The sequence below is a fragment of the Vombatus ursinus genome, unplaced genomic scaffold, assembly GCF_900497805.2.
Source record: "Vombatus ursinus unplaced genomic scaffold, bare-nosed wombat genome assembly UNPS02009994.1, whole genome shotgun sequence".
Classification (NCBI taxonomy): Eukaryota; Metazoa; Chordata; class Mammalia; order Diprotodontia; family Vombatidae; genus Vombatus; species Vombatus ursinus.
In genome coordinates this window covers 3,089,972-3,101,801 of record NW_020949772.1, presented here as the reverse complement: position 1 = coordinate 3,101,801, position 11,830 = coordinate 3,089,972, and the positions used below count along the sequence as shown (strand labels likewise).

Here is an 11,830-nt window from a genome sequence, read left to right as displayed (position 1 = left end):
TATCTCCAATTTATTCTGTCTATATCTTGTTCTTATGTATTCTCCCCCCATTAGACTGTGAGCTTCTTAAGAAGAAGGACTTTTTTTTTGTATCCTCAGCACCTGGCACATGGTAGGCCCCTAATAATGTATGTTGACTGACTGACACAAAGATATTCTTCTTCATCTCTTCCTTAAAGTCAAAATCGGTTATTCCAATTATATCATAAACACCTTCGTTTGGTGATTTCCCTGACTTTGTACCTATTTTATTCATTCTATATAATGTTTTCCCTTCTCTGTTTACTTCATTCCACATTGGTTCAAACAAGTCTTCTCATGTTTCTCTCATTTCCTGATATTCAATCTTTTTTGTAGCATAATAAGAATCTACCATATTCATATACTGCAATTTGTCCTCCAGATATTCCCCCTAAATGTAAACTCTTCTCCCTTTATGCCTTCCAGTTTATTTTGCAACCAAAAAAAAAAAAAAAACAAAATGAAACAAAACAGGTTATCCTAATTCCATCTGTTCTGTCCTTACATTCTCTCTCTCCTTTTGGCTTTCTACTAAGTTGAGCCAACAGCCATCCTCTGCATCTGCTGATCTGTGTGTGTTTGTCTTTTTCATCAGGCAATTTGTTGCTACCTCTTCCCTTTTATTGACTAATCCGTAGAGCAGAATGTAAGAAGAACTAATGGAGAGCAACTTTATCTATGATTTCAACAGGCGACTACATTAGATTGGTGCTTTAGTGTTCTCTCATCTTTTTTTTTTAATAGTTGCAATCAATTTATTAAAAGAGATGATTGGTTAGGCATCTGCAACGATGACTTCAACTTCTGCACCTAGTTCAATGCTGATAGAAGTGATCTGTTTAACAATTTCAGAAGGACTGTGCAAATCAATAAGGTGTTTGTGGATTCTCATCTGGAACTGATCCCAAGTCTTTGAACCTTCACCACAAGGAGTTTTTCTAGTTGTGATCTGAAGTGTCTTAGCGGGCATTCGAACAGGTCCCTTCACTTTCAAGTTCTTTTCTTTGGCTCCTCTAATTAGGTCAGCACACACTTTCTTGAGGGACTTCACATTGCGGCTGGTGACGGTGATCCAGATATGATGAATGGCCACTTCGGGATCCATGAGGGTCTTGCCGGTGTCTTTGAATGCCATGGCAGTGGAGCGACTTCCTGACCGACTTATTCCTCGGTGAGAGCGAACAGTGGTGAGTCAGGAGGAGGAGAGGTAGCGACTGCTGGCTCCACGTGGCTGCAGAGGCAATACCTTCACCAAAGAATATCTCTCATCTTTTTCTGAGAATGATAGGAGGTACCAAACACTGCATGCTATTCTGGCCATGGGTAGACATATTAATCTCAATTGTCCATGTTATTGCAAATATTAAAAAAAAAACAACCCTGGACACACTTCTTTTTGTTTGGCCCTTGGAAGAACATTTGTATTAATTAATACTGATGATGATGATGATGATGATGATGATGATGATGATTAAAGTGTGGGGGAGCTGGGTTTAGGTATTAATGGCAGGTTCTTGAGGTTTATTAAAAACATAAAAACACATGGAGTTTGATGTTTTGTGTTGGAGCTGTGTCATCATGCAGCAGAGCTTAAAGGGGATGAATGGATGCCTCAGCCTTTTTAACAAGTCTGGGAAATGAACTCTCTCTGTATCTTTGTTTTTAGGCTCTTCATGATTGATCACTGCATTTCTACCCGGAAAGCCAAGGGGAATATTGGACAAAGGTGCTCTCATTTCCTCAAGCCAAGCTAAGCTAACAGTCTGGGGGAAAGATGTAGCTCTGTTTTTGTTTGGGATGAATTCCTCCTCCCATCTCCCACAAAGAAACCAAGGGCCCTGAGTGAGTGAACAAACCCATTAATTAGCATTTATTAAGTTCTTGTCACATTACGGGTAATGTGCTGGGTGATGGGATTCAAAGAGATGGAGCTCACATTCCAAGGTGGGAAAGAATGTGTACATAAATTTAAATACCAGATACAGAGTACCTATAAGATAATGTTGGAGGGGAAGGCATTATTCTATAGATGATTGGGAAAAACCTGGTGAGAAGGGGGTGTTTGAACTAATTTTAGAAGATGCTAAGAGGTGGAGGTGAGGGGATAGAAAATTTCAGGCACAGGGGCCAATCTATTGCAAAGTCACAGCAGAGAGCAGGAATATGTGTGAAGAGCAAGTGAGCCAGCATGACTAATCCATAGAAAACATGGAGGTACATAATATGTACAAAAAAACTGAAAATGCCACATTATAAAGAGCTTTAAATGCCAACCAGAAAAGTTTGCATGTGATCTTAGAATTAATAGGGAGACAATGGAGTTGTTAGGGCAGTTAGGTGGCACAGTGGATAAAGCACTGGGCATAGAATCAGGAAGATTCATCTTTCTGAGTTAAAATCAGTCAGTCAGAGACACTTACAAACTGTGTGACTCTAGGCAAGTCATTCAACCCTGTTTGCCTCAGTTTCCTCATCTATGAAATGAGCTGGGGAAGGAAATGGCAAACCAGTATCTTTGCCAAGAAAATCCCCAATGGGGTCACACAGAGTTGGACATGACTGAAAAATGACTCAACAATAACACTGGGGTTCCTGAATAAGAGAGTGACATGGTCAACCTCACGTTTTAGGAAAAATCAGCTTAGCTGCTCGTGAAGGATAGAGTGAACAGTGGCCTTCTGAGTTAAGAACAATATGAAAGACTGTTAGACAACATCACTGGCAAAGATAATGTTGTTATTGACAACTTCCAGAAATAGAGGTGGCCCAAGGTAAGCAGAGGGAAAATTCTCAAGGCCACAAACCCTGTCAACAATAGTCATAACTTTTCTCCAGTGTGGATGAGAGGCAAGGTCTTGATCTGAGAATACTTAGTTTCTAGTCCTACAGAGGCACAATGGGGAAGGAGAATAATGAGGAGAGGAGTTTCCTTATAAGGGTATGTTAAGAAATGTTTAACTGCAAGTTCTCTGGGGATGGAAGAGGAAGCATGAGATAGTTTTAAGTTGAATCTGCACCATGAATATTTTCTCTATAACATTCTGAAATCTGGACAATCAGTAAAACACCAAATTAAGCTCCAATTTGCAGAATTTGCCAGTTTCCAAGGTATAAATGCTGTCACTGAAAATTTAACAACTGGCTCTTGGGAACCACCTCAAACTGGCTTCAGTACATTTTTGGAACCTTAACTCTCAAACTCTTTCTTTTTGTGAGGTGACCTTGTGCTCATGATAGTACTAGAAGTCTGGAGAATGGTATAAGGAGTTGGAGAAGGAAGGTTAAATCTGTTGGAGATGGAAAGAGTGTTCACTTGACCATCTATGTCTTGGGTGCAAGCAATTAACATTTTCTGTCTGTCAGGTGAGATAAAGTCTTCCCTTCATTGTCTTGACCATGTCATCTGGATCTTGTCAACATCAATGCCAGAGCCCCCATAACCTAAAGGGAGAAGTAATCAGCCAGCCTCTGGGGTACCAGGTGTCTAACGCAAGTGGGAATTAGGGAAAATATTCCTTGACGGGGTTTTACAGAGCCTCACAGGAGGAGCTACACACACACACACACACACACACACACACACACACACACATACATACATGTATATGCATATATATAATATAGATATCGATGTATCTATAAATGATAAATAGTATAAATGACAATGAGATGTGTTAAGAATTGCTGATAAAGAGGAGAACAAATTGATTTGGCTTCAGGAAATTGCCAAGTTCTTTTCAAAACTCCCAAACACTTCCTTGAAGCAAACCCCTACCTGATTAATGCCCATAATTTTCAGGTGTTGCTGGCCATTATGGCTACAAATCATGGACTAGTAGAGTTTCTGAAGAAATGAAATTGAGGTTCACCCCAAGGCAATGGTGAGGTGGATGGTGAGCAAGCTGGAGAAGTAATGTAAAGGGTGTCATATAAGAAATAGACAACTGGGAAAAAAGACGTATGAGTCACACGTAAAAGTAAGGGATAACCGAAGGGCAGCCTTCATGCACCACACATGCAGGAGCTCCATGGTGTCAGGAGGACTCAAGGGAGGCCCACATGAAGTTAGGTTGTTCCCATAGAGCTAGTTTATAGCAGACCATGGAGGAGAGCTATACAGGATATTAAGTGATGGTTGGGTTGTGATATGCACTGTTGATAGGGATACCATCATAGATGAGGTCATGGATCCACTGGAGATATGATTCATTTATTCATTCAATAAACATTTATCAAGTGCCTACTATGTGTCAGGCACTGTGGTAAGTGTTGGGGACATGAAAAGGGGCAAAAGATAGTCCTTGCCCTCAAGAAGCATCATGGACAAGTAGGGAAAGCACTGAGTTTGGAATCAGAGGGCTTGAGTTTGAATCTCTGCTGGGTCATTTACTACTTGCGAGACTTTTGAAAACCACTTCATCTTTTTGGACCTCTACTTCTTCATCTGTAAAATAGCAGAATTGAACTAGATGACCTCTAAGGTCCCTTTTGGCTCTGGATTGTTATGAGGCTCAGATGAAGCAAAGAAGGAAGGAGAGGACAGAGGGAGGGAAGGAAAGAAACACACATTTTATGTGTCAGGTACCATGTTAAGCACTTTACAAATATTATTTAATTTAATACTCACAATGACCCTGGGAGGCTTTATGCCCACTTTATAGTTGAGGAAACTGAGGCAGAAAGATGTTAAATGACTTGCCCAGGGTCACACAGATATGTAGTGTTTGAGACTAGATTTGAACTCAGGTCTTCCTGATTCCAGGCCCAAAACTGTTACCCACTGCATCATCTCCCCACCTTGAATGAGATAATCATTTAAGGAATAAACATTTATTGTCTATTATGTGCCAAGCTCTGTAAATATCTTTGGAAATCTCAAAGCTGAAAGAAAATGTTAGTTCCACTTTGACCTATTTCCATCACTTGCTTATTAGAAAGTAAAATCCTAACATGATACATTTTAGCAGAAGGAAAATAAACCAAAACAAAACAAAGCAAGAAAATAAACAAACAAAAACAAACCACTTGATGAAGATGTCTACTTCTAGAAGACAGAGCCTAGAGTGAAGCCAGACTCCAGAGGGTGGGTCTTCGCATCAGCAGATTATAAATGAAAGGATGCTTTTGATTTGAGATTGCAGATAAAATTCAAATGGGCTTACTGTTGGAAGAGATATCCACACACAGAACCATCAATCATTCCACAGTTTTCAGATTTGTGGCATTGAGTGTTAGTGAGCACATTAGAATTCACAGAGCTTGGGTGTCAATATTCTGTCCCTATTTTGAGGACAAAAAAAAAAGAAAAGAAAAATGCAATCACGGAATCACAGAATTTGAGAGCAGATGAGAGCTTAGGGCACATCTTGTCTAACCTATTCATTAAAGAAATCCCTACATAACATCCTTGGCTAATAATTCTCCAGCCTTTGTTTAAAGATCTCCGGTGATGGAGAGACCAGCACAAACTCAGGAAGCCCATTCCGTCTTTGGACAGCTCTCATTATTAGAAAGTTTTCCCCCTGAAATCAGGCCTGTATTTATCTCTTTGAACTTTCCATTACTTCAGGTCCTGTCTTCTGGGGTCAAATAGATTAAGTCTTATCATTCTTCCATATGGCAGTCCTTGAAATACTTGAAGACAGATATCATCCCCTTTTACACCTCTCATTCCCCAGCCATTTTCTTAGTTTTCTCTTCTTTAAGCTAAACAACTAGTCAAATGTATGGCAATGAACCTGAGGCCTTCCACCATCTTGGAGGCTCTTTGGATATTCTCCAACCCTATCACCGTCCTTCCTAACCATTGTATACCAGAGTTGAACACAGCACTCCATTTGCAATCTGACCAGGGAAGAGGGCAGTAGCATTCATACCATCTTAGTCCCAGAAATTTGAGTGAAATACTGACAGTATGTAATCATACTTAATACTAATTGATATTTTTAACACCTTTTAACATCGTAGTTGACATGCATTATCTTATTTATAAGGTACTGTGTATATTCCTGAGGCTACAAAAATAAATAATAATTTCAACCTCTGACCTCAAGTGACTTAGATTTTCCTGCTGTGGGGTGAATACCATACATAAAAACACAATAAAAGTTGGTTATGAGGGATTGTGGAGTAGCAGTGGGAGATGTAGAGGAAAGGATAGATAAAAACAAGGTGTTCTAGGGAAAAAACAAGGGAGTGAATGAAAAAGTATTTAATGTTTATAAAATGACAAATACTGTCAAGTACTAAAGACACAAATACAAAAAGAAGACAGTCCATGTCACAATGGTTTTATATTCTAATGCCTTCAGTGGTTTTTCAGGCATCTGACTCTCTGTGATCCCATTTGGAGTTTTATTGCAAATATACCGGAGGGGTTTGTCATTTCCCTCTCCACCTCATTTTTTAAAAATTAATTAATTTATTTTTAGTTTTCAACATAAACTTCCACAAGATTTTGAGTTCCACATTTTTCCCCCATCTCTCCCTTCCCCCCACTCCGAGACGGCATGCATTCTAAATACTCCTTTGCCTAATTGGCCCTCCCTTCTATTACCTTCCCCTTCTCTTATTTCCTTTCTCTTCTATTTTCCTGTAGGGCAGGATAGATTTCTACACCCTTCTGCCTGTATATCTTATTTTCCAGTTGCATATAAAAACAACTTTTAACATTCATTTTTGAAACTTTGTGTTCCAAATTATCTTCCTTCCTCCCTCCCCACCCATCCTCATTGAGAAGGCAAGCAATTCGATATAGGTTATACATGTGTAGTCAGAAAAAACACTTCCATAGTAGTTATGTTGTGAAAAAAACACTATATTTCCTTTTATCCCATCCCACCTCCCACCCCCTGTTTATTCTATTCTCTCCTTTGACCCTGTCCCTCCTCAAAAGTGTTTGCTTCTGATTACTCCTTCCTCCAAACTACCCTTCTTCTATCATTCTTCCCCTCTCTTCTCCCCTTGCCCCGTATTTTCCTGTTGGGCAGGATAGATTTCCATTCCCTATTGAGTGTGTATGTTATTCCCTTCTTAAGCCAAATCCAATGAGAGTAAGGTTCACTTTCACCTCCCCCCTCTTCCCCACCACTGTAAAAGCTGTTTCTTGACTCTTTTATGTGAGATAATTTACCCCATTCTACTTCTCTGTTTCTCCTTCTCCTGGTATAATCCTCTCTTACCTCTCTTACTCCCTTCCTTCTAAACCCATGGGTCCTCCTTCATGGAGGTTACAGGGAAAAGTTAGAACAGCTAAAAACATCTTAGCAGATTCTGGAGGTTTTGTGGTCAATCATTAAGGAGCTTCGAAACACCTCTGTACAACCTGATTGCTCCCTTCCCTTGAGTCAAGAGGGTATCTGTTAATCCCTCTCTTAGGAGAAGAGAGTTTCACCCTCTCCCCCCACCTTTGAATTTGCCCTCTCCCATCTGGTGTATATATATATATACATATGTGTGTGTATGTAGGTATGTATATATATATATGTATGTGTGTATATATACACACATATATATGCATATATGTGTGTATATATACATACATATAGATATAGATACAGATATAGATATAGATGTAGATATAGATATAGATATAGATATAGATATGGATATAGATATAGATATAGATATTCCCTCCAACTACCCTAGGGGTGTAGAGCTGTCCCTGCCTCAAGGGGGTCCCAAAGAGGAGGTTGACTGGAATGGAGCACGGGCTGCATCCAGGGAATGATGGGGGATATTGGCTGGGACCCACTGTTTGCTACCAACTGTAGGTGAATGACCTGAAGTCTGGAAGACACAAATCTGATGGTAAAGACTGCAGGGTCCAGAAGTGACAGGATAAAACATCCTGAGCTCTGTTTGGATTCAGATAATTCAGTTTTCCAAACATGCAGTATCAAATCCACCTCATAGTCAGATTCAGGAATAAGTGGGTAAAATTCCTTTTCAAAGGTACATGATGGGGAAACTGAGCCAGGAGGATCCCATCTTAGACTGAGGCTAAAATTGTCCTCTCAGCTTTTCCAGATGCTGACTTCCCACCACTATCACATTTTCTGAGTAGCTTGTGGTGTTTCTCTCAGATGGTGGATTATTGATTATCGATGGATTATTATGATCCTTCAGACAACTCAGAATAAAATCCCATGAGCTTTTACCTCAAACAGCAAATTTCACTAATCATAGCTTAGGAAAAACTTTTCCAAGATTTACATCTCAAACTTAAATTTGTCCTGGTGTAAAAAGTCAATCATTAGAGATTATTTCTATATACTTGCAAATTCTCAGCAAGCCATAACCCAAAAAAACTTTTTGGCAAGTTCACACATTAAAACAATAACCAACAATAGCCAATTATTTTAGTGGTAACCAAATTATGAGAAGTTGCTTGACATACCTTATACAAAAAGTTCACCAATTTGAAATTTGAAACAAATCTGTTCCCAATCAGTTGACTTCAATTTTGTTAAATGCATTTCTAAATTACTTTACACAGAGAATCAACATCTCATCATTAACAGTTAAAACTACAATTTTAAAAGAATGTGCCTACCCAAGTTCAGAGGCTAGCTTCTTTACCTTGAGCAGGATGTGCTAAACTTAGGTGATGCTTCCAGGCAAAGATCACCCCAGGGCCCATGGCTATTGCTAGTGGGCCCACAGGGTAGCTGATGCTGCTTCCTCCTCCTTCCTTTCGCAGGTAGGGAGAGGGCAAATTCAAAGGTCGGGGGAGGGAGGGTGGAACTCTCTTCTCCTGTGAGAGGGGTTAACAGATACCCTCTTGACTCAAGGGAAGGGAGTAACCAGGTTGTACAAAGGTGTTTCAAAACTCCTTAATGATTGATCACAAAACCTCCAGAATCTGCTAAGATGTTTTTAGCTGTTCTAACTTTCCCCTGAAAGCTCCATGAAGGAGGACCCAGGGGTTTAGAAGGAAGGGAGTAAGTAAGCCTCAGGGAACCAAAAAGCACCTGCAGTTTTTCCAGTGCTCTAGTGCCAAGAGAATTGATAGAATTGAGTATACGCTTCCAGACAGGGCCTCTGCCCTTGTCCTCTATGCTGTGGAAGGTGTACCCAGGTCCATGGCCTTGAACCAAACCAATGGACCAAGAGCCTGAAAGTGTCAGGCCGATTAGGAGACAGCCTTGTAACTGTCTGCCTGAAAAGCACCTCCAAGGAAAGCAACCTCAAATGCAGGGCAAGAAAGGAGGGAGGTTTACATGCCTTCCAGTCTTGGCTGCAGAAGAGCTTGGGGTCAGGCAGTTTTGCTTGTACATGCCACCAAAATGTTGAGGTTTAGAGATTTAGAGGTGCTGGGACTCCAAAATCACAACACACAAGTCCTGCCTGAAATAATTCAACACAAGCCTTCTTTCAGCCAAAGGCAAGGTCTATTAGAACATCCTCCATATTGGTCAGACTTTTAAGGAATCTGAACATTAGTGATCTATTGGCTAGATTATGAGAATCTGAGCTCAATTCATATTTTTCTTGGAGGCTTTGAATGTAGGAGCTTTGGTTTTGTTGTCTTCTGGTTGTATGCTTTGATCTTCTTTGTAACCAAAGTAAGATTCTATAGTCTGAGTTTTTGGCCTCTGTTTGCTCATGTTTCCAGACAATTATTTAACTTTTTAACTTCTTTTTTAATTAGGGCTCTGCTTTTAGTGTGGAGGGTGTACTGTCTAAAGCTTCAGGAGTTTTGTGCAGCTGTTTTCAGAGATATTTCTAGAGACCTATAAATTTTCAGTTCTTCTAAGGTGGTATGATCAAAGGAGAGGTGTTTACTCCTTTCCTGGCCTGTGCTCTGGTCTATGAGTGACCACAAGCACTCTTTTCTACCTCGATACTGAGAGGAGGGCTCCCTCTTCACAGGCACAACAAGCTCCACCACACCAGTGTTCCTCCTCGCCCCAGAACTACCTCCCAGGACTGCAACCCAGATCCAAGCACAGGCAAAGCAAGAGAATCTTGCCTCAGCAATAGCAAAGGGATCCCTGCAATCCCCCTCTGATCAGCAGCTTGATCATCCCATAGTCTATGGCCCAAGAGCTCCAGAAGTAGCTCCTGCTGTGGTCGCCACCTTGGGGCTGCTGTAGGACCAGGGCTGGACCACACTTCTCTATCACCCAGGTCCAACAGTCAATTCCCACTGACCTTCTAAGGTATTTGGTATTTGTGGCTTGAGAAGTCTGGAAACCACCACAGCTGCCCATGATTCAGTCTTCTGAGGCCTGCTCTGGGTTTCCTCTGGCCCTGTCTTTGCTTGCAAGACCCACACTGAATTGAGCTCCTCTCCTAGCCTGGAACAACAGACATTTCCTATCAACTATTCAGGTTGTCTTGGGCTGGAAATTTGTCTTACTTTGTCTTTTTGTGGGTTCTGCTACTCTAGAACTTGTTTAGAGTCATTTTTTACAGGTTTTTGGAGAGGTTTGGGGGAGAACTCAAGCAGGTCACTGTTTTTAGTCACCATCTTGGCTCTGCCCCCTCCAGCTCATTTTATAGAAGAGGAAACTGAGGCAAATAGCATTAAGTGACTTGCCCAGGGTCACACAGTTAGTAAGTGCCTGAGGGCATATTTGAACTCAGGTCTGTTGCTCTATCCACTTTGCCACCTAGCTGTTTTGGTATCTAGTGCCTTCCATCAATTATCCCTTTTGTTACTTTGTAAATATTTGGTGTCTATCTAAATGACCATGAAGATAGGCAATTACCTTTTCCTTTTTTTTTCTCGTACTTCCAGTGCCCGGCACATTGTAGGTGCTAAATAATGTATGTTGATTAATTGATAGTAGTTAACAGATGGTCCCCATTATGCTCACAATATTGGTAGTTTCTGTACATCCTGCTCAAAATTCAAATTTTTTTTCTTTTCCAATAAAGCAATTACATTTTATAGCATTTTTCTGGAACTTTAGACGGGAGGTCGATAAGCTTTATCAAACTCTTAGAATTCTATCCCTTAAAATTTCCTGAGTTAAAGTATTGTGTATCATGAGTTATATGTTGTGTTGTTTTGTTGTCGTTCAGTCATTTTTCAGTCATGTGTGACTCTTCATGATGCCATCTGGGGTTTTCTTGGCAAAGATACTGAAATAGTTTGCCATTTCCTTCTCCAGCTCATTTCACAGATGAGGCAACTGAGGCAAACCGGGTTAATTGACTTGCCCAGGGTCATATAGCCAGCAAGTATCTAAGACCAGATTTGACCTCAGGAAGATGAATCTTCCTGACTTCAGGCCTGGCATTAGAGCCACTGTCACCTAGCTGCCCCTACAACAACAATAATATCATGAGTTGTTTTTAGTAGAATGTACTCAAATGAAATTCTTATTTGGGAAAATGATTTACTTAGGAAAGAAAAAGTTGAGTGGAAATGTTGGTATGATCTCCTTATCCTATTGAATTTAAGAATCACAAAATCTCAGAGTCGGTAAAAATCTCAATAACTATTTAGTTCAATCAGTACCTATATATGAACCCCCTCTATGATATCCCTGTTGGCAGAAATTCTGCCTTTTCTTGAAGACCTTTAATGAGTGGTGACCCATCTTTTCCTAAAGCAGTCCAGTCTACTTTTAGAGAGTTCTAATTGTTACATTTTTTTCAAGATTAAATCTGTCTCTCTGCAATTTATATCTTTTAAAACTAAGAAAAAACAATCTAATCCTAATGATCTTCCATGAGAGAGCTCTTCAAATACTTGGAGCCTAGTCAAAATACTAGTGGAGCCTTTAAAAGAATATATCTATCTATCTATCTATCTATCTATCTATCTATCTATCTATCTATCTATCTATCTATCTAT

The 11,830-nt window shown here is 40.2% G+C and overlaps 1 pseudogene; it reads right to left on the bottom strand.

Moving 5' to 3' along the window:
• Window positions 1–796: 796 nt before the first annotated feature.
• Window positions 797–1,217, bottom strand: LOC114036861 (annotated as a pseudogene).
• Window positions 1,218–11,830: the final 10,613 nt, after the last annotated feature.